Source organism: Drosophila innubila, assembly GCF_004354385.1.
Source record: "Drosophila innubila isolate TH190305 chromosome 3L unlocalized genomic scaffold, UK_Dinn_1.0 0_D_3L, whole genome shotgun sequence".
NCBI classification, from domain to species: domain Eukaryota; kingdom Metazoa; phylum Arthropoda; class Insecta; order Diptera; family Drosophilidae; genus Drosophila; species Drosophila innubila.
The window spans coordinates 3114189-3138098 of record NW_022995376.1 but is presented as its reverse complement, the minus strand read 5'-3'; the positions used below and the strand labels follow the sequence as shown (position 1 = coordinate 3138098).

Sequence of the window (23910 nt, the reverse complement as noted above, 5' to 3'; positions counted from 1 at the left end):
AATTTTAAGAAGATAATAAAAAAACTACTTTAATTAAATATTGTAAAATAAAATCTTAAGTATCCGATCTTTTGATTCCTTTGCGAAATGATTTTTAATCACATGTATTCCAAATATTTTTTTTTGTGTATGTCTTTAGTTTCAGTTAAAATTTTCGGTTTCAGTTGCGTTGTCTTAACTTTAAATTGTCGCTGCCTTTTGAGTTGTTGTAGTTGTTGTAGTTGTAGTTGTTGTTAGCCATATAACAAGTTAATTTTCATGTAAATTTCTGTTTTGGGCCCGGCTTTAATACAAGAAGAGGAGGCAGAAGAAGAAGAAGCAGCAGAAGATGATGAGGTAGAAGAACAACCGGTTAACATAATCACTTAATTTGCTGATTGTGTGCGTGGCTTTATTTTCGATTCGTAATCGTGGGCGCTGCTTTAAGTAGGAGAGAGGGAGAGAGAGACAGAGAGAGAGGCAGACATAGATAGAAAGAGGGGGAAAAATAAAATATTTATTCAAATAAAAATGTACAATAGAGAAAAATCTGTATCTAAAAGTGTCAATATTATTAAGTGATGATGTTCAATATGTTTTCAAGTCTGATAAACGACTTGACACACGATAAAGACAACAACAATATACAAAAGAAATACAACGTTAAAGAGAGGAGAAAAAATAACAGAACTGCGCTCTAAGCCAAGTTGATAAATTGTATGTGTATTTATGTTGCTACCAGAAAATAATTTACCAAAAACTAAAACCGGCAGCAGCAGCAGAAAAAAGCAGCAAGCAAAAAATGTGTAGAATAAATAACAAACTTGCTAAAACAGAAAAAACGAAAGAAAAAACGAAAGAAAAAAAAATCACAAAACATTTGGCAAACAAACACACACAACAAACAAAACACACACACAACAGAAATTGAAACAAATGCTGAGTTATTAGCGCAACACAACGTCGACTGCAACGTTGACTGCGACGTCGACGTCGACGTCGACGTCGACAGCGGCGTCTGCGTGGGCAGCGCGTGGGGTCAGTTGAAGGGGCGGGGCGGAAGACAGACAGACAGACGGACAGACGGACGGACAGACAGACGGACAGACAGACAGACAGACAGACAGACAGACAGACAGACGGACAGACCAAAAGTCGTTTCGGTTTCTTTGTTATTGTTTTTATTTTCAGTTTCATTTGCTTTTTATGCTGTTTATTCATGACTAGCAAAAATAAAAACGAGAAATGGGAAAGCTTGCAAATATAGCAACACGTGAAAAACCGCAATGCAAAAAGAAATGCTGTGCGGCAACAACAAACACAACAACAACAACAGCAACAACTGATGAAAAAAAAGAATCTCTTGAATATGACGAAAATAAAAACTTAAATGCAGCCCCACTCACCCAGAACATTAACTCCGCATGTAATGCACCACCACATGGGCACAACAAGCGAGGGTGGCTTAAAAAGTTGTCCAGAATCTAGAACAGCAATTAAATAATATATTTATTGTTATAATAAAAATGATATATAACAAAATCAACATAATAAAGTGAATTAAATAGAGTATAATAAAAAAAATATAATTATAAATAGAAAAAATTTGGCTTTGAAAAATATAAATAAAAAATAATTATAAATAGAAAAAATTTGGCTTTGAATAGAAAAAATTTCGCTTTCTTCTACTTTCTACTTTTAATTACAGCTTAAGAATAGTTGAAGTATTTTACAGTAGATTAAAAAATTTAAAAAACTAAACAAGTGTTTCTTACACTAATTTTTAATTTGCAATCCAAAAAAATACAGTACGTAGACACGGGTTCAAGGGTTCGAACCCAGTTCAGACCAAGCAAGAAGATCGCTACAAACAAAATTCTTAAGTTTTAGTTTTAATAAAAACTAAATTTATCTATTTTTGAGAAGAACAATTGCCACCCTCGCTTAGCTAGGTCTGTCTAGCTGTCCGTCTGTCTGTCCGTCTGTCTGTCTGTCAGTGTAGCATTTGTTCGTATGTGTAACCATGCATTTATGATGATTTTAAGCTCGCCAAGCATCATCAAGCAACCCAACGACTAAAAGAAGAAGAAGTAGCAGCAGCAAAAGAAGTCAACGGAGCCAACGAACGGATCCGGAGGAGCGTTAAAGCAGCTTTAACTATAAATAAAACCGAAAGGCAACAATAGCCAAGGTGGAGGAGGAAGAGAAGATGGTGGAGGAGTGGAAGGAGAAGGGAAATGCAACACACATGTGAATGCATCAAAAGTTGCACTGAAATTGAGACTGAGACTGAGACTGAGACTCAGATGGAGATGGAGACTCTTGTGGCAGAGACTGTTTTGTGGCAAGCACACGCAGCAAAAAACAACGCAAAATAATAATACAAATAACTATAGATGCATAGATAGCGAGCGATAGTTAGATGAACGAGCCAAAGGATGAGAAAGAGGATGAGGATGGAGATGAAGTTGAGGATGTGCAGCCGTTGGCAACATCGTCATTATTATCGTCAACATCATCATCATCATTATCATTGCTGTTGTTGTTGATCGCGAGGCCGTTGCCATAATTGTTTAGTTAGCTCGAGAGCGGCCAAAAGCGACCGCCCTAGCCTTGGCCCACCTGAGCAGCCGAGATTATACCCGGCATTAAAAACTCCAAAAAGGGTATTCCAACTGAGTGAGAATGCATGTAACAGACAGGCGGCAGAAGATTTCATAAAAAATACTATTATTATAGGCATGAAGATATGACTTGCCAATTTTCATACCATTAACAGTTTTAACAAATTTTTAAACTTGCATAACTTTGTCAAATCTCCACAGATTTTCATGCGGAATACCATTTTGATCATTATTTGGCCTATTAATTGATTCTGCATCAAAATTTTATTTATTTAAAAAAATTCGATTTTTTTCCCTCACTGTCCTTTTTTTCCATACTTACCCCTTGACACTTTTTCCAAAACTTCAATCTACCATAACTTTGTTAAAACTCAACCGATTTTCATGTGGAATACCATTTTGATCATTATTTGGCCTTTAAATTCATTCTGCATCAAAATATTATTTATTTTAAAAATTCGATTTTTTGCTCTCACTGTCCATTTTTTCCATATATACCCCTTGACACTTTTTCAAAAACTTCATTCTCGCATAACTTTGTCAAAACTTAACCGATTTTCATGTGGAATACCATTTTGATCATTATTTGGCCTTTAAATTCATTCTGCATCAAAATATTATTTATTTTAAAAATTCGATTTTTTGCTCTCACTGTCCATTTTTTCCATACTTACCCCTTGACACATTTTCCAAAACTTCATTCTCGCATAACTTTGTCAAAACTTAACCGATTTTCATGTGGAATACCATTTTAATCATTATTTGGCCTTTAAATTCATTCTGCATCAAAATATTATTTATTTTAAAAATTCGATTTTTTGCTCTCACTGTCCATTTTTTCCATACTTACCCCTTGACACTTTTTCCAAAACTTCAATCTACCATAACTTTGTTAAAACTCAACCGATTTTCATGTGGAATACCATTTTGATCATTATTTGGTCTTTAAATTCATTCTGCATCAATATATTTTTTATTTAAAAAAATTCGATTTTTTTCCCTCACTGTTATTTTTTTTCCATACTTACCCCTTGACACTTTTTCAAAAACTTCAATCTACCATAACTTTGATAAAACTCAAACGATTTTCATGTGGAATACCATTTTGATCATTATTTTGCCTCTTAATTCATTCTGCATCAAAACATTATTTATTTAAAAAATTCGATTTTTTTCCATCATTGTCAATTTTTTCCATACTTACCCCTTGACACTTTTTCCAAAACTTCAATCTACCATAACTTTGTTAAAACTCAACCGATTTTCATGTGGAATACCATTTTGATCATTATTTGGCCTCTAAATTCATTCTGCATCAAAATATTTTTTATTGAAAAAATTCGATTTTTTTCCCTCACTGTCCATTTTTTCCTTTCTTACCCCTTGACACTTTTTCAAAAACTTCAATCTACCACAACTGTGTTAAAACTAAACCGATTTTCATGCGGAATACCATTTTGATCATTATTTGGCCTCTTAATTGATCCTGGATCAAAAAATTATTTATCTAAAAAATTCGATTTTTTTCCCTCACTCTCCATTTTTTCCATACTTACCCCTTTACACTTTTTTAAAAACTTCAAACTGGCATAACTTTGTTAAAACTCAACCGATTTTCATGTGGAATACCATTTTGATCATTATTTGGCCTCTTTATTTATTCTGCATACAAAAATTATTAACCTTAAAAAATTTTTTATTTTCGTATTTTTTTCGATTTTGAAGAGAGGTTTTGCTTACCGGGTATCTTCGAGTTTAGCAGACTCTAATGTAACGTTTTTGTTGTTGTTCTCGTTGTTATTGTTGTTGTTTTTGTTGCTGCTCTTTTGTGCAGTCATGTGCAGCCAAGTCAATAAGCGGTCCGGGCAAAACGCCAACGCCAAAGTCGAAGTCGAAGACCAAGACGAAGACGAGGCCAAGAACTTACTCCCTTTTAGCCACGGCCAATGGATGGGATGGATGGGTTAAGGCCTAGGCCTTTGAGCCAGGCTAAAACCTGATTATGAGTGGCCCCAACATGTTGTGTATTCTAACACGCTGCGGAGACGCGTCTTCTCTTCGATCTGGGCAAACAAAATGCGTCTTTAATGCAAACATGCAGCACATGCAGCATGAAGCAGCTTCCTTTGAAGTTGCTTATTGGCTGCAAGAGGGGGAGTCAGGGGTAGGGAGGGTTGCATGTGCGTACAAAACTTTAAACAGGAATTTTAACAACTTGCTTTGTACTTTTGCTTGTTGCTCGAACACAACAACGAACAACAACGAGCAACGAACAACAAACAACGATCAGAAACAACAACATCATATAGCTACAACAACTGATTTATAAAGAAAATTTCTATGCGTCGTCGTCGCTGCTGCAGAGCCCAAAAAGGAAATGCATGCCGAGGCCGCAGACCGAGCAGCTCTTTATAGAAGCTCTCAGGTAGAGCTAGGAGGGTGAAGAGAGGGACAGTGTAGAGGGGGGGGAGGCAGACTGAGCCGCGTCTGCATGCCAAACAACGTGCCAACAACAATGACGGCGACGAGCGCTGCCAATTAGAAGATTTCATATTTTTTTTATATACATTTTTTTTATTATATATATATTTGTATTTTTGTACTTTTGCCACAATGCAATTCAATTAGACAGACTGACTTTATTGGCCCACAGACAGTTGGCCAAAAGGTCAATGGTTGACAGTTTTATAGCTGACAGCTTTTTGTTGTGATTTTACGATTAAACATGCTTTTTTAAGTTTAAATCAAAACAGCTGAATTGACTTTAAAGTTAAACTGTACAGCCTCAGCAATTATATAGCAGTCAGCTATTTGAAATTCTCAATCAAAAAAGAAGGAAATGTCTTATTTAAAAATAATATGGGCATTAGAAAAGAACTATCAATAACTTTAGCTACCAACAATCTTTTAATAAAAATGTTTTTATACTCAATATTTTGCCATTTATGCATAAAAAAATAAGCTTTACTTAAAAATTCCAAAGTATTAACAAAGCATAAAGCTTTAATTCTTACTCAAAAGTCGTTATTGTATAAGAAAATTTTATTTAAATTTAGAACTATTTATTTTAAATAAAATTTGGTTTTGTGAGGTTTTCCAAAAATACATGCTATGAAAACAAATTAAAAAAAAAATGAAAATCATAAAAAAAATATTTAAAGTAATATTTTAAAAGTATTTTAGTTAGAATAAATTTTTAGAGTTTATATAGCGCATTATGATAGCCACAACTTAAAAAGAATTTGTAATTCCATGTTCATGTAAATTCACCTTCAAAATAATTTATTTAGTTTAAAATTTGATATTTTTGCTTTGCGCTTATTATACAATAAGATGGTATTCCTTTCATATCAACTAGCTTTTGTTAGTTTGCACAAGTTTATTATACTTTATTCTACGCTTTCATAGATAACATATTTGAGTTATAAAAAGTTATAATGAGAACTGCGAGGGGTTTAAACGCTATGTGAGACTGACCCATGACCCTGGTTATTGGCTGTTTAATATTTTATGGGTTATAAAATATGATGGTCTTGTATGTAAGTTTTATAAGCTGCCTGCTGCTTTATGTTGCAAGTTGCAAGTCAGCTCATTAGTAGCTGCATGGCAATAAAAATGATGAGCTTTATGAGTGAGCATCCATCACACAACAAACAACAAACAAACAAACATATTTTCTTTGTCATATATAAAATAGATGAGGTCAAAATTGATGAAGCAACGGCAAGATCAAAGTTTTTGGCTGAAAATAAAACAGCTAAAAATATGTATATATTATAAAAATAATTATATGTCAGAGTGTCAGACAGATGGACAGTTGAGCGGCAACATGTTGCGTTATCGCGATAATTAAGCAAAAGTTTTAAGAGTCGCCTCCAGCGTTGCCAAATTGACGATGTTGTCGCGCCGGGTGGTCAACGTATCAGCTGTTAACTTGGCTTAAATATATATACAGTTAATACATATGGCTGCTCATTAAAACTGCTACTTGCAGCAAACATTTTAATTATGGATGCGAAAATGAAAGACGCATGCAATAAAATGATGAATGCGAATGTGGAAAGCAACAGCAACAACAATAATAACATTAACAACAAACAAGGTCAGGGCTAAAATTGGGCTCAAAAATGTTGTCGATGTTGCCATTAAAATTGCATTACAAGCTAACAATTTTTGTACAGCTGTTGCACATATTTTGTTGTGTTGTTTTCTTTTGTCTTGTGGCATCCACATCAAAGTCACGTCTCTTATGCTCTTATTACAAATTTCTCATAATCACAACTGTTGACTCGTTTTGTTAAGTGTTTGCTCATTACTTTTGGCCATTGAGTTGTTAAGCTATCTTTATATTTGAGATTAATTCATGACTCATCTCGTTGCGTCATTCGATTCCTTTTACTTTGCCATCAAAGATTCACTTTATGCAGCAGCCAAGATATAGTTTCATCTAAATATGACAGAGAAAACAACTTAATAATTTTTTCAAAATATATATATATTCAAATAAGAGTCAAAACTTGTCTCTGATTTATGCAAATCAAAGTTTTTGCTGAAATTTCTTTAAGAAATAATTTATAATATTTTTTATAGCCTCAACACTTTAATAAATATTTGTATGACATGTGAAATTGTGTGAAATTTACAAAAAATTTAACAATATTTCGATTGTTTATGAGTAACAGATATTGTTTATTGATCAATTTAAGTTAAGGTATTTTTATAAGACCTCTTTAGAGAAGTTTCGATTTTGTATCGATTGATTTCTGTATTGTTATCTGTATTTTTGGAGAAGCTCAAACGTTTTTAATTAGCTTAAGATTGGATATGAAGAAATTGGACTGTATTACAATTAGTTTTAATTTATAGAGGAGTTTTAATGTATTTAGAAGGATTTTAGTCGTATTTTAGAGAAGTTCGATGCATATTAAATGGTTCCATAGAGAAAAGTTTGATGGTATTTTGATGAAATTTTGATAAGACATGGATAAAAATGACTTTACTATAGATTTACTGAATTTTGTATTTGATTTTTTAGAATAGTTTGACTCTACTTAGGCTCGATTGAATTTGAATCTATATTCAAGAAGCTCAGCAGCATTTTAATAAGTTTTGAATTATTGCGATGATAGATTACATTTTTTACTGGTTTCGTGTTTGTTTTAAAGAATTTCGAGTGTATTTTGATTGATTTCACAAGGGTTTTGAAAATCTGCACTAGTTATTTCTTTAAGAGAAGTTTTATACTTTAAACGACTGAAAGATTAATTCAGAATATTATTGATGTATTTTGATTTAACTATAGAAAAATTAGCAGCTTCTCAACTTAGTTAAGTTGCATAGCAACAAACTTGACACTCGCTACTCACGATGTAGGCAATAGCAAGCAGCTTTTGTCTGCCAACGCGTTACCTTCACAATTATCGTTTTGAAAGCTGTCACAATCGTGCTCTACAAATGAAATAAATAAATAATAAACGACAAACAATAAGCATAACAATAAATGCCACAAGTTGCGGTTCTTGCAAATAAATCCAAAGAATCAACCACAACAACGACAACAACAACAATAACAACAACAACAATAACAACAACAACAACAACAACTGACAGGCGACTGTCTATGAAGTGCAATTCGTGCAGTTTGCCCCACTGTCCGACTGCCCACTGTCCATTCTGCCCATTGATCAGACCCCTGGGCCCAAGACTCCCCAACAACGGAGTCAGAGTTGGAGTTTAAATCAGAATCAGAATCTGAAACACCTGTGAGCTTCAATCTCAGTGCAAAACGTGTTCGCAACAACAACTGACAAAACGTCGACGTCGACGTCGGCGTCAGCGTCGGCGTGACGGCAACAATGGGCAGACAACATGACCTTTTTATGTGGCCACACACACACCCAACACCCAACACACATACAGCACACAACACAGACTTTGTTGTGGCTACAACGCACTGTGGGACCTTAAAGCAAAAAAACTATAAAATAAAAATTAGTATTGAAAATTTTCTAATATATTATTACTGTAGCTAATATATTATTTAAGATTTTAAATTAAATAATAATAAATTATTGTTGATTAAATATTTAATATTTCAATCATTTTTTATAAGCAACATTCTATTGTATCTACAAAAAACATTATTAGTTTTTAATGTTGCAATTCATTAATGGCCAGAAATCATCCAAAATCTGCATAAGGTTAAATATCCATTACCTTACCACCAAAAAAATCTTGTTTTTGCAATAAATTAGTGAAAAAGCTGTTCTTAATAGACTTAATTTATATTATTTTAACTTATAAAACTTCTTAGTTATCTTTACATCGCAAAACGGATTAAATTTATTATTTACACTCATTTTTTCTATATTAGCAACTTTTTCTACATAGGAAAATTTATTTTAAAAATAGGTTTACGTGAGTTGCTTGTATAGAATGCTTACTATAATATGTAAGAAAATGATTCTACATTTAAGCGACTATTTTTAAGCACTTAATGCAGTGTAAAGTTTTTTATCAAATCTTATTTAAATTATAATTATTATTTTTTTTTTTAACTTCTGTTGCTACTAAAATCACTTTCTTAGAAGTCCAAAATTGTTATCTATTTTTTTTTATTAGTTTGAGACATAATATATATATATACGATTTTTGTAGCGAAAAATAATAATAAGTCCCACTGTGCGACGACCCTCAAAGCAAGACACACACCCACCCAAAAATGAAGCCACACGACGAAGAAGCGCAAGCAGAGCGAGAGAAAGAGAGAGAGAGAGAGAGAGAGAGAGAGAGAGAGAGATAGTTGGTGAGGTAGAGAGAGGAGGCAGATGGGGAGATGGTGATGAGGAGGAAGGGTGTATGGACTTTGGGGCAGTGGCAACATTGCCATGCTCATCAAATTCTCGCATGTTGCCTGTCAAACCGCAGTGACAAACACACGCACAGATGGAGACGGCGACGGTACGAAGACGTTGACATTGTGGCATCTGCAGCTGCTGCAACTACCCCACCCCCTTCCCCCCTCTTCACCCTTTCCCTCTTCTCCTCTTACTCCCCCCGTTGCAACAACCACGCCTCGTTCTTGGCTGCAATTCCTTTGAAAAATTCCATCCGCCAGTTGCAGCTAAACATTGGCGCTGTTCATGTTGGTTTTTTGCTCGTCGCTACACTGAAAAAAATCTATCTAAAATTTCAATTTAAAAATGTCTGATTTTAGCTTGATTTTTTTAAAACATCATATATTAAATTTGTAAAATTCAGCACCTCTTAACTACACATAAATTTTGTTTTATTTACTGGAGTTTTTTAGCAATAAACATATATTTAATTTAACTAGTTACATTTTTTAACTATTTTAGAATCCTTTGAAATAAAAATACATTTTGTATGCATTATTTTTAAATTCAACTGATCTTAGTTGATTTTATACGATATCAATTTTCAATTAATTTAAGTATATTTTTTTTAATGAATTCAAATTAAATTGATTTTAGCCACTAAATAATTTGGTAGACAATTGCAAAAGTAAGACTAAACGCTTATGAATTATCAATGATTTAGCTATAAAATAGGCAATTAATCCTCAAATTTTTGATTTAAATACAAACTTATAAAACTTTAATGATTTAAGTATAAAATAAAATATTAAATATTTGCTACGCGGCTTAAAAAATATGTGACCTATTATTTTTTTCAGTTTTAAATTGAATTTGAATTAATTTCATGTCTGCTAAAATTTATAAATAATTTTTTTGTTAGCAGTTGACAAAAAAATTCAATTGAAAAGTTGACAGAGCATTTTGGACTATTTTCTTTCTGTGTAGCCATAATGTTTTTATGATGACCCACGGCACAGCTTCAGCTGCCTCCTGTTGCAGATATTCCCTCTCTCTCTCTCTCTCTCTCTGTCTCTTTCACTGTGTTTCCTTCTCCCTCTCTCTCTTCACACTCGCTGTCTACGCTTTAATTCGCTGCAAGTTGTCTTTATTTTTGCTACTCGCCGCAATTAGCTGCTTTTGCCCCCAACCTCAACTATTCTTGGCGCACAGTGACTTGTGTAGCGACACACACACACACACTCACACACACACACACACACACACACACACACACACACACATATACACTTGGGGGAAGCCTGTGGCAGACGCTGTGGCATGGCATAAAAATTAATTGAAAAAAATTATGCAGCCAACGCGCAAAAATGCAATGAAATTTGAGCATCGATTGTGGGTCACATTGGGACTCATCGACAGCTGCCCCCCAAAAATATGTATATATATATATATATATGAAAGAAACAGGCTCTGTTGCAACCACTTAGCAGGCAGCTGCACCGCCATAACCACCGCATATAACCAGCATAACCATCTCCAACTCCGTCTCCAACTCCATCTCCAACTCCATCTCCAGGTAGAGTCCAGAGCGCAATCCATTTCAATTGCCGCGACGCGTTTAAGATTACGCAAGCGATTAGCGAGGCAGCTGGAAAATGCTGCTGCTGCCGCTGCTGCTGCCGCTGTTGTTGCATGCCCCAAAGTGGCTGCCACAGGCGAAACTTGTTTATTAGATGTGCTCCTATTCTATACGCTATCAGCGGCACGTGCCCCCTAAAATAGCTGCCTCAAATAGCGGCACGTACAAAATTCTTTTACTGAAACTCGCGCAGAAAAACCAAAGAAAATTAAAACAATTTAAAAATAATAATAAAGCCAAAAGTAATTTAATTAAAAATCAATGATACTTTCATTGTCATTGTCAGCTTTGCAAAAATTAAACTTGCAAAATTTTCAGACAATTTCTAAAGTATATAAAAATAATTTTTATTTTAATTAAAAATTGTTATTTTAATAAAAATCAATGCTACTTTAATTGTCATTGTCAGCTTTGCAAAAATAAAGATTTGCAAAACTTCCAGACAATTTCTAAAGTGTATGAAAATTATTTTAATATAATTAAAAATTGTTTATTATAACTAAAATAATTTTAATAAAAATCAATGCTGCCAAAATTGTCATTGTCAGCTTTGCAAAAAACTTGCTACATTGTCAGACAATTTCTAGAATATATATGTAATAAATAATATATAAAAATAGTTTTACATTTAGAATTATAATTAAAATAATAAATTTGCGCACAAAACCAAAAAAAATTAAAACAATTTAAAAATAATTTAAAAATCATAATTAAAACTAAAGTAATTGAATTAAAAATCAATGTTACTATAACTGTCATTGTCAGCTTTGAAAAAAAACTTGCAACATTTTCAGACAATTTCCAAAGCATATAAAATTTATTTAAAAATTATTTTAAAAAAATAAAATATAACTAAAATAATTTTTTTTAAATCAATGTTACTAAAATTGTCATTGTCAGCGTTTCAAACAAAAGAACTTGCAATATTGTCAGACAATTTCTAGAGTCAATAAAAATTATTTTATTATAATTAAAAACTGTTAAGTACAACTAAAATAATTTTATTAAAAATCAATGTTACATAAACTGTCATTGCCAGCATTGCAAAAAACTTGCAACTCTATCAAATAATTTTAAGCTCTTTTTTTTGCATTTTCTTTGCGCTTTTCTTCAACTCAGCAAAAGCAAAATGTTGAAGCTGCATAAAAAAGGAGAGAGAAATAAAACTTTTAATTTATTAATCAGTGCATAAAATGACAAATTGTCAATAGAAATGAGTCACAGACAGGAGTAGGAAGAGCGAGAGAGCGACAGAGACAGATAGAGTGTGAAAGGGAGATGGCAGGCATAAAGTGGCGTGGGTGGCAGCTGTTGCAATCAACTCAGCTCAACGCAGCTCAACTCGAGATGCAGACACTGGGCAAACAAAATGCATAAGCTAACAACTAAGGCAGCTAGAATAAAGCTAAGCAGACTAGAAAATACCCTGCACAAGTTGCGAAGAATTTCACTACTTTTTAATGTACAAAAGTCAACTTAAAGAAAGTAAAATAGTTATGAAAATTATTATTTTAGGATAACAGTAATTTTCCTCTTAATCATAGTAATATTTCTAATATATCCATAGATATTTTTAAACGTTTTTTAATCTTCATATAACTTCTATAAAGCCGAAAAAAGCCAACGTTTTTCTTGAATCGAAAAAATAATATAAATTTTCTATAGTTTCTAGTTTTCTATTTAAATAATATAACTGAATTGTTTATTTAGAAATTCCTTTGAAAATTATAGAAATTTATTAATTTCTTCTTAAAGGAACTTCACTAATGCCAAAATAAGTCTACGTTTTCCATATTTCCTATGAATTTAAGTAATATGAATTGTAAAATAATTACTCTAGGTTAATTTTCTAGTATCTCAATAAAACTTCTTTAATGCAGAAACAAGTCAAAGTTCTTTTTTAAAAATTTATCTATCTATCTAAATATAAGAATAAGAATAAGAGGTAAAACTAAAACAAACTCCATTATAAAATGGATTTTTACATTTGTTATTTTGTATAAGTGAATAATATATTTGATTAATTTCTCATAAAAGCTAAAATTTTATAGAAATATAATATTTAAATTCATCTCTTTTGAATTTTATATAAATAAGGTCGTAATAATTTTTACATTTCCCTTAAATAAATTTTAAATTATGTTCAAAAATTATATAAAAATTTTTATGTTTGTATTTTATGTTATGTATTTTTATGATGTATAATTTTAGCTGAAGTTTCTATAGCTGCATACCCTATAAACTTGTGCTATATAGTCTGAGAAACTCACAAAATCTTTTGGGGTAATCATGAAATACACTTTTATGTGCCAAATTTCAACACTCTGAGACCAAAAGTTATGAAGTTAGTCCATCAAAAAATATAATAAACATAAAATAAAAGAAGAGTTTCTGACAGTTGAGCTGTAATATCTTTTAATCCCTGTTTTGTAGGGTATATAAAAAGCTAAAACTGCAATTACACACACACATGCGTACTTAGAGTAGTCACATGTGTGTGTGTGTGTGTGTAGTCAAAGTTGACTCTTGACGCATTTGCCCCTGCAACACATACACACACACACACACACACAGCCTCTGCTTGCCACGCCATGTTGCAGTGTGGGAAAAATGGGCGTGTCCAATGGGCATTAAACGGTATTTCAACTTTAGCTTAAGCTGCCTTTGTTGTTGTTACTGTTGTTGTTGTAGCTGTTGATTTCATTACATTTTGTTGTTGCTTTTTGCCTGCAATTAATTGACGAGCGACCCAAAAAAAAAAAAAAAAATTAAAAAAAAAAACATGTAAAAGAGAGAAACGCGTACGAAAGAATCTAAAAGTCAGACAAACAAACAAACAAACAAATGGCAGGAGACAGATAAACAAAGGATGAGCGTGAGAGAGCAGGGTGGAGGGGGATAGAAAGAGAGAGAGAGAGAGAGAGAGAGAGAGAGAGAGAGAGGTCGACGTCATGATGTGAACTTGTCTGGAACTGTATCCATATCCTGTCGGGCTTGTCATTAATGGAGCCGCCCTAATCAACCTCAACTCGACTCAACTCAAATGGACTCAACTCGACTCGGGATACAGTCATGACTCGCTGTTGTGTCCACACATCTTCATCATTAACTTGGCGGCCTGGCAAATTGATTCATTAGTCAAAGTGACTCTTATTTAGTAAATAAGCCGTAGTCCGACTGAAAGGAAGTTTCAAAACACAAGGGCGTCGACTGAAATTAAGCAAAAAGGGGAGGTACAGCAATAAAATTAAGAGAGAGAGAGAGGAGAGCTAGAAGTAGACAGGAAAGCATAATGACGGATGTGTTTCAAATCTATAGAGAATTTAATGATAATTTCCTTAACAAAATCAAACTAAACGGTCGGTGTTTCCGAAATGCCAAAGAATTCCTTTTTAGACAAATTTTAGGAGTCCAAAAATTGTTTGCAATAAATTGATTTAAATTTAAAAAATTTATTGAGCATAATAATAATATATGCAACATTTTTGGAGTCCAAAAATCCTTTGCCATAAATTGATTTTAATTTAAAAAAATTTATTGATTGTATAATAATATTATATGCAACAAATAACAGAATATCAAATTTTTATTCTACATTTTTATTCAATTAAAAACTGAATTAAATGTAACTGACAGCAATTTTGTTTTACAGACATATTTCCGGAGCTACAAAAATCGACTGTCATTTATTTAATTAATGAATTCACTTTCAGACAGATTTTCGGACTTACAAAATTAATTTTGATATGCATTAATTTATTTTTAAATTTCAACAAAATGATTGTCAATATTGATATGCATTAATTTATTTTTAAATTCCAACAAAATAATTATTAATTGCCATATTTTTTTAAATAAAATAAATTTTGTTTAAATTTATTTAATGCAGTTTAAAATTGATTTTAATTTAAATGTCAGAGATTTCATTTTTCCGACACATTTTCGGACACACACAAATCGGCGGCCATATGTTTTATTAATATTACAACAATTTATTAATTTTTGGCATATTTTATGCAAGTATTAAATGCGTATAAAATTTAATTTATGTAATTTGAAATTTAATTTATTTTTAATGTCAGTGATTTCATTTTTCGGAGAAGTTTTCGTAGTGTCAAAAATCAGCTGCTATAGAAATGTATCAAGTTTCAACAATATAATTTAATTTTAACATACTTTAAGCGACCAATATTTAAAATAAATTGTATCTTATGCATTTTTTTTATCAAGTTAAAAATTTAATTTAAATTAGTCACCAAACTTTTCAATTAAATCTTTAAGTTTATAAAATTTTACGATAATTATTCTGAAATTTAAGTTTGTGTCTTACGTTATGTTCTACTAAATTCGCAGTATTTGTTGACCCCTCTTACTTTATTCCTAGCCACGCCACTGTGCTCAATTGCAGGATCGACATTTGCATTCCCTTTTGGCTGCAATTGACTTTGGCTGAGAGTCATTTATCAAATTGCATTTGATTTGTTAATTAAATTTTGTATTTATGCTTATTAAGTCCGGCTGGCCATGTCGTGCTCGCATATCATATCAAATGCTAAACACGCCCAGTAATATGGCTTAGACAGAAACCAGTTTATGGCCAATCTCAGTTGAGTCTCTCTTTCTCTATAATTGTTTTTGCTGGTCTCCCACTGTTATCAACAAATAAGCCGCATTGTGTCACATTTAGCTGTTTATTAGCCGGGTCTATTCAATGCTTATATTTATGGTAACAGAAACTATTTTTTTTGCCAAACCGAACTTTAATGACCAAATAAATGTACGCATTAGAGCACTATTCTCCTCTCTCTCACTCTCTCGCCTCTCCCAGCGTGTGTTTATCGATAAAAAAAGAAACCTGTTAACCCTTTTGGGGCAACAACAACTCTCACTCCCACGCAATAAGCGCTCATTGGCCACTTGGCTCGAACGCGAATTTGGCCAATTCCCAGGCCAACATAACACATCTGATATTGGCCAACTAACGGCTGCACCCTACGCATTTATGGAAAACAACGCAAAATCTTTGTTTTCCTATTTTCTGTTTATTTTCTGATTTTCTTATTTTTTCTTTTGGCCATTTCAGTTGTAGTTGTTGGCCCGATCTCGTGATTGCGCCAAGAGGCGACTAATGACTGCGTGGAAAACCAATTGCCATCGGCACAAAACTAATTAGCACTTAGTTGTACTCGTACTCGTACTCGTATTCGTATTCGTACTCACACTCGTATTTGGCATTGTTGGTGAAAGTCCAAAGGAGCTTTTCCAATTGCGGAATTTCTTATATGACTGCGTAGATATTTTCCAAGTATTTCTTAGTATTTCCAATTAGAGTTGGGAGGAGCCTAAAGATTTACTATTTTTAGATATTTCTTATGTTTCTTATATGACTGTTTTGTTACATTCCTTAGTATATCTCTTCTTAGTATATCTCATTAGATTTAAGAGGCTTGAGTATTTTTTAATTTGTCTGTTGTTTCTCGTCAAGTATTATCAAGAGAGAAGCTTTAATAAAGATTATATAAATATTCTCTCTTAAATTTTTATACTCTTCTTATATTTTTTTATTAATTTCTATTTATTTCTTATTCAATTCTATTAGAAATCTCAATTTTATTTTATATTTTTTTTACTAATTTCTATTGTTTTCTTAATCAAATCTTTTAGAAATCCTCTAAAAATATACTAAAATTAATAGTTAAAATGAAAAAATTTAAATAGTGATTGAATAATAATAAATAAATATATTTTTAAACGTTTATCTATGTCTTGAAAAAAAAAAATACCTCATGAGAATGATATAAAATTTATATTTTTTTCTAATTTCTATTTACTCGTAATTCTTATTGAAATCTTTTAGAAAACCTCTAAAAAAATACTAAAATTAAATGTTTAAATAAAAAACTAAATGTAGTGATTGAATAATAATAAAAAAAATATATTTTTTACGAGTATCTATGTTTGAAAAAAAAAACCTCATGACAATAGTTTAAAAATGTTCTCAAAATATCAAAAATATTATTTTAAAGCTACATATTATGCAGACATCCATGAAATGCTTAACAGTAAAATAAAATAGTTATGTATCTTACACATTTTTTCTCTATGTCTTACATATAAGTAAGTCATGAGAATTACATAAAAAAATTATCAATAAATCAAACTAAATAATTTATATTTCATTACTAATTAATTTATATTTTCAATATATTTTTTTTATTTTCCTTAAAAATTTCTCTCAAATAAAACTATGAAAATGTTATAGAAAGGCGCTGAAACATTAACATGATTTATTAAAAGCTTATTATTCACCAGGAATGCATTTTTTGTGGTATAAATAAAATAATCATATAAATTAATTTTTATTAAATTTTGTTACTGCAACTCTTAAGTACATATAAACTCAAGGAACAAAAAAATGAATGATTAAATATATTATATATTTTTAAAATTTATTTCATTTTAATAATTCTCATATAATACCATGAGAATCTGAAAAAAAGGCATTAAAAGTACGAAAATGCTTGACAATTAACAAAGTATTCATACTTTTACTTTCGAGACTTGAAAGCGTCGCTTCAACTGCAGCTATCAACTTGTATTAATCGCACACACTGTACGCTATCTTTATGTGTAATCTATATGCATATATCGACAGCAACAACAACAACAACAGCAACTACAAGTTGTAGCTGAAGTTGAGAGGCGGCACCCAACAACAACAACAGCAACAACAACAACAACGAGTGTCACCTTTTGCGGTTCTCAGCGTCCGCTGTCAGGCGTAATTTTATACGATCAGCTTTCGATTTGGCAAAGCCTGAGGTTAAAAATTAACATGACCAAACCGGCGATAAGTAGAGATTGCTATTGGTATTGGCCAACTACCCGAACTCAATGTAATTTTGTGGTTTTGCCACCAAAAAAAATCCAAAAAAAAAAAAGGGAAAAAACTGAAGAGAAAAATAAAAAGCGAAACGTTGTGAATGCAATTGATATGCTCAGGCAGAGACAGAGAAAGAGACAGAGATAGAGACAGAGACAGAGGACAGAGGACAACGAACGGACGTTGAAAACGGATTCAGATACGAATTGGAATTGGGAATCCGACTCGGATTCAGATACGTATTCGATTGTCAAAGCCAATTGTTGGGCCATGTAAATGCCAAGTGCAAGAGTATCTGTATGTGTGTGTGAGTGTGTGTGTGTGTGTGTGTGTGTGTGTATCTTTACAGTTGCCTGCGGCGGTTTATGAGAACTTCTCCTTCCTCCCAACTTCATCTTTGCTTCCTTCTGCTTTATGCGATATGAATTACACAAGTTTCCTGGCAGCGTTTTATGGACGTTTTCCTCTTTATTATTATGCAGCGGTGTGTGTGTCGAGTGTGTGTGTACGTGAGTGTGTGTGTCGTTATAATATAATAATTAAACGAATTGCCAAAGTGTGTCCGCAACAGACGCGCGTCGTTCGTCAGAACCGGCGAATTGCCTGCAGATATTTGCATAACTTAGAGATGACATAAATTGAAAAAACTATCACTTTATGATAGTTTCCCAAGCACTGAAACCAGCTGCAAGTAGCTCTTTTATATAAATGATGAAAACATAGTATAAACTATAGATTTATGAGAAAATTTCTAGTTGATTTGCATTAGTTTGAAATATAGATATAAGTATAAGTATAATATGTGAAATATAAGTAGAAAATAATCAGGCCTGTTCTCGTTTTCACTTCCACTTTTATTTTTTTTTTTAAATATTAAAATGTTTTTTCTGATGTTACATTTATGTTATGTGTTTAAAAATTATATATTTTCACTTTATCAGACTTCAATTCAGCAACTCATGCGAAATTGAATACAAAAAATATTTACAAATTGAAATTAGAACAGGTTAAAGATTTTCACTGCCGATAAATCTTGCCGAAAGTGAAAATCGGAACAGGCCCGAATATAGTTAGTTTGCAGGTGAAAAGATACAATACCAATAAGAATTTTAGTAGTTTAAGTTTATATGTGTTAAGAGTTAATATAATTCAACAATTTTTTAATCAATTTTTAGATCATATCAAATGAAAAATACTGAATGGGACAAGTCTTTAAAATGTCAAATAGTGTGTAAATCTTATAAGAACTAAATTAAAATATCAATATTTTTCAAAAGTATTAATAAATACGTCATACATAAAAATCAGTTGGGACTTAAAATAAAAGTTAAAAATAAAAAACATTTAATGTTTTATATATGTTTAAATTAGTCTTTAAGAAACTTAAATATTTTTTTATTTATCAGTCTTCCATAAGAGTTATTAAGGGCATTTTAGTGAAAAATAATTTTGTTTAAAAACTTAATTTGCAGGGAAAAATAAATATCAAAACAGCTAAATTTATTGCAAAAAAAAAAGGAAAAAAATTTTCTATATCTTTGCTATTATTTAAAATAGACATTTTAATATAAGCATTTTTTCCGCCAATAAAATCTGTACTGATTGAATAACAATCATCGAAGTTATTTAAAAAAATTAATGCTCTACTTAGTAATTAACCATTTATATTTACATAGGTAAATATATATAAGCTATGCTTATAATCTAACTGCTGCTCAAAATTTAAAATTTTCTTAAATTTTTCTTTTATATATTTATTTAATTTTAGCTTGTGTTGGCAGTTTCCACGATCCTTAAGCTGCTTGGAAGCAAATACATTTATAAGGATTAGAGATGATAGATGCTAAGAGTTGACCAGTGGAATAACATAACATAAACTATTATAGGTAACTAACTTTTAAACACATTATTAATTATATTTTTTTTATCCATCTATGATTAATGTTTTGAATATTTCTTATATATGCTTTTAAAGCATTTGCTCACAAATTTAGTCACATTTTCACAACTTTTATAGTAGTTGTATCTTCCTTCCGGTGCGCTCAGTGTTCCCACTGTACTGTCATCTCTAGCTGGAGTGCATTGCCAGCAGGCGGCATTAAACAGACCCAGTTTTTAATATGTTCCTTTGCTCGTTCGCCTGTAGTCGAAAAAGGGTTTATTATTATACTCTTTTCTTTTTTTTTTATTATATATTCTTTTATTTTTTCTTCGTATTTTTTGCTGCTTTTATTTGTTTTTTACACTCGAGGTGTCAATTTCAACGCCCTTCTTTTGTTTGGCTGGCACATAATAATATAAGAACAAGCACGAGAGTCTGTCGAATGCATTCAGTCTACATGGCAACGAGTACTCTAAACACTCACACTTCAATTCATGTGAATATTACCCTTGTTTTTAATTTCTGCCAAATTATGCGAAATACACGCTTAGACAAAGGGTTAGCAAAGCGTTATACACTGTGAGAAATGCAGCAAACGCTTTGTGGGCGTTTTGTATATAGAATCTAAAAATATTGTTGGAGCTGCTGCCACGCCCCCCAAACACACACACACATACACACACACACACACAGAGAGACGCCTACAAAATGTTTAACATAAATATTTGCAAATTTCTTGAACAACGGCGTCGAATAAAACTCGTATAAATTGCCTTTGACTTCTGCCAAAGAAACGTAGAGATTACGAGTGGCAAGAAGAAGAGTTGGAGAGGGGGAAAGAGATATAGAAAGAGTCGGCAGGCTGTTCTCTGGGGCGTTGAAAGTCAGCACCTCATCCTTTAGCCAGATCTTACACATATGTGCAGTTGAATTAAAAATTTTTATATATTCTTTTTTTCGGGGTGTGTACTTGAAATGAGACTAGAGACTCTTAACGATGGGGGGGCCCATAATTCAAAGGCGGAGGTGGCTTGGGGGCGTGGCATTTAACGCATTTGCATGTGCTTCGTGCAGCTGACAACTCAATAAAATGTCGCTATTTTCAATTTTTTCTGTTCTTATTTTTTATTTTTGCTCTGATGTCGTCATACGGATGTGACATGTTGCATGCAGCATGTTGCATGTTGATGTGTTTATTGCTATTAGGCATTACTTTTAATGAGTTTGATACGCGAATTCAAGGAAAAACGAGCAGAAGTTAACCAAACAGGCATTAAATTGCCGACAAGCAAATGACTTTCAACTTGGGAGTTGCCACAGCAAATAAGGAAGCTATATATTATACATACATATATATATATTTTGTGGAGTAAAATGAGGAGTGAATTTTACGATTTATTTGTTAATTGTAGTTTTATGAATGCAGAACGTGTTCAGAGAGTTTCATTTGATACATGCAACTAGTTAAAAAGTTACATATTCTCTAGAGAAAACCGTTTGACAGACTTTAATGACTTTTATACCCTATACCAAGCGGGTATCTGAAGTATGAAGAGTGTCTAACAGGCAGTAAGTGAAGTATATTTATTCTAAATCATACATCCATACATACATCTCAGACATATTAGGAACTACAAGCACTAGATATTTATTTAACATACAATTTGTATCTTCAAGATACTTTTATCAGACTTACTCACTTCATTTCAAACAATTTTAAAAATCAACAATCCGATTCGATTTTGCACTTGAGATACATTTTGTATCCTTAAGATACTTTGGCAAAGAAATCCAACTCTGTTCATCTTAATTGCTTTATCAAAGAATTTGAAAAAATTCTTGAAGCTAATAAGTCAACAGAAATAAGACAGTTAAATTTAGTCTCAGTAATGTTAAGAGCTAGAAGCATCAAATTTGGTATTTAAACAAAAAAAAAAAACAATTAAACGAAAATTTTACAAAAATCTTTGATATGTAGGATATATGAGGAATTTTATATTTATATTGAATATTTCAACAATATCGTATAATTAACTTGTTAGAAATTTACGAAACAGTTTTACAAGGAAGAAGAACTCTATTAGTATTAGTGGTATCTAATAGATTTTTAGTTGTATATATTCGAAATTCGCACAACGACGTTAAAATGTCTCAGCTACATTGTGTCAAAATTTCAGCCTCCTAGTACTTATGGTTTAGGCTGTGCAAAGATCAGTCAGTCAGTGTGTGATTAATATCAATATCAATTAATATACCCTTACATTGGAGAAGAAAAGAAAATTAATAGGCAGGGTATCTAAGGTTTTAAAAGTATCTCTTTGTCGAGCACACTCGACTTAAGCTTGCTTACTTGTTTTTTAAGTGCTTCTCACATTGCTCGCTAACAATTCACATCCTCATAATGATTATGTGTTGACAACAAAATTAATTCAAATTAGTCGCAAAAAAAGATGCAAGTATCTTAGGGATACGAGCAACAGATCCAAGGTTAAATGCATTTCAACAACTTTCGCTTTGCGTGTTGCAAATTTGCCAGCTGCACAACAGGGCCAACAAAGGAGCTCAATTTGCTGCAACAAATTAAACCAGCAACTTTTGTGGCAACTACTTACTTAACATCAGATACAAGATACAAGTACTTGCAACTTGACTCTGCATAATAATTGTCGAATGCGTTTTTTATGAGCTGCCGACATAATTGGCCTGATTGGAAGATGATCTTTGCGTGACTCTACTTGCTTTAAGTCTTTATCTTCCTGTTTTTTATAGTATTTTGCATCTTTTTATTTCTACTTCGTCGTTGTTGCTGTTTTTTGATGCCGGCAAACAAACAAAATGGACAAACGCGGCTGTCTAACATTCTGAAGTGAGACATTAATCTCAGTTAGGTTTATCTTTGATGCATAATAAATGAGCTGCTTTTAGTTTGAGCGTTAAAAGCAGCTATTTATTAATGCTCCAAATGAACTGGCCAACAGCAACAAGACGACGACGATCTTATTAACCCAGTTTCCATACAGTTTTTCCACACCAAAAACATAACAAAAAAAAGCAAAATGATGATGGAATAAAGTAAAACTCTTTTCTATGTTTACATTTGCATTTCTTGCGCTTTAGATTTTTTCTTTTTTGTATTTTGTATTTTTATTTTTGTTTGTTTGTCGCTAAGAAACTTTTGCTGTGCGCCAATAAAAAGAAAATCTGCACAAAGTAAACACGACAAAATTGCAATCACTTTGGTCTCGCAGTCTCTGGTCAGAGTGAGAGGAACCAGGGAGCCGGGTTTTTGGGGGCCCTGTTTAAACAGCTGCCAGCATCAATCTTCTAATGCGTTCAAAATTTTGCGCTGTTGCTGCAATTTTATTGCCAAGCACGAGCAAAAGTAAAGTACAACAACAACAACCATACTGTTTACTTTTGATGTACAAAATTCTCCTCCATCTCCTGCTGCTGATTTTGATACCCTCACAAGGAAGGTGTTGAGTGGGTCAACAGACTGCGCAGTCAAAGTTGAAGAAAGCAATTGAAAAGCAAGTAAAAGTATCTTTAACTTACAGCTGTTAAGATTGTGCTGATAATGCTATAAATAAATTTAAGTAGCAGTAGCAAAAGCGAGAAAACTCGGGTTATTATTAGATTATAAGTAGCTTAGTGTAGTTTAATTAAGGTTTAACAAGTTTCTTGTTGCTTTAGTTGCAATGTATATCTTTGAGATACTTTGAGCAAGTCAATTTTCGTGTTGCTGACATTGTAAATATAACTCGAGATAATGGATATATACAAAGTATATGTTTTGAAATTTAATAGTTTGCTCTTGATATATATTGTGTATCTAAGAGTTACTTTTACAAGAGATACTTTTAAAGACGAATCAATAAAGACGATTAATTAATAAAATTATTAAAATAATTAATAAAATATTAAATAAAATTATATTCCAATTAAATTTACATTTTTCACTAAAGATTCACAGTATTTTTAAGAAACTTTGGTACGAAAATTTCACCATTTTTAACTCACCACAAAACACTTTTAATTCAGTCAAATAAGTTGTGTCAATTTGATTA

General features: G+C 32.0%; 1 protein-coding gene across 1 annotated transcript in view; it reads left to right on the top strand.

Annotated features, from left to right (window-relative positions):
* Positions 1-19749: 19749 nt before the first annotated feature.
* LOC117788611 overlaps positions 19750-23910 on the top strand; it is a 74123-nt gene continuing 69962 nt past the window's right edge. The window contains exon 1 of the mRNA XM_034627419.1: positions 19750-19847. The gene's annotated coding sequence lies outside the window, so the exon portion shown is untranslated. The remainder of the gene's footprint in view (positions 19848-23910) is intronic.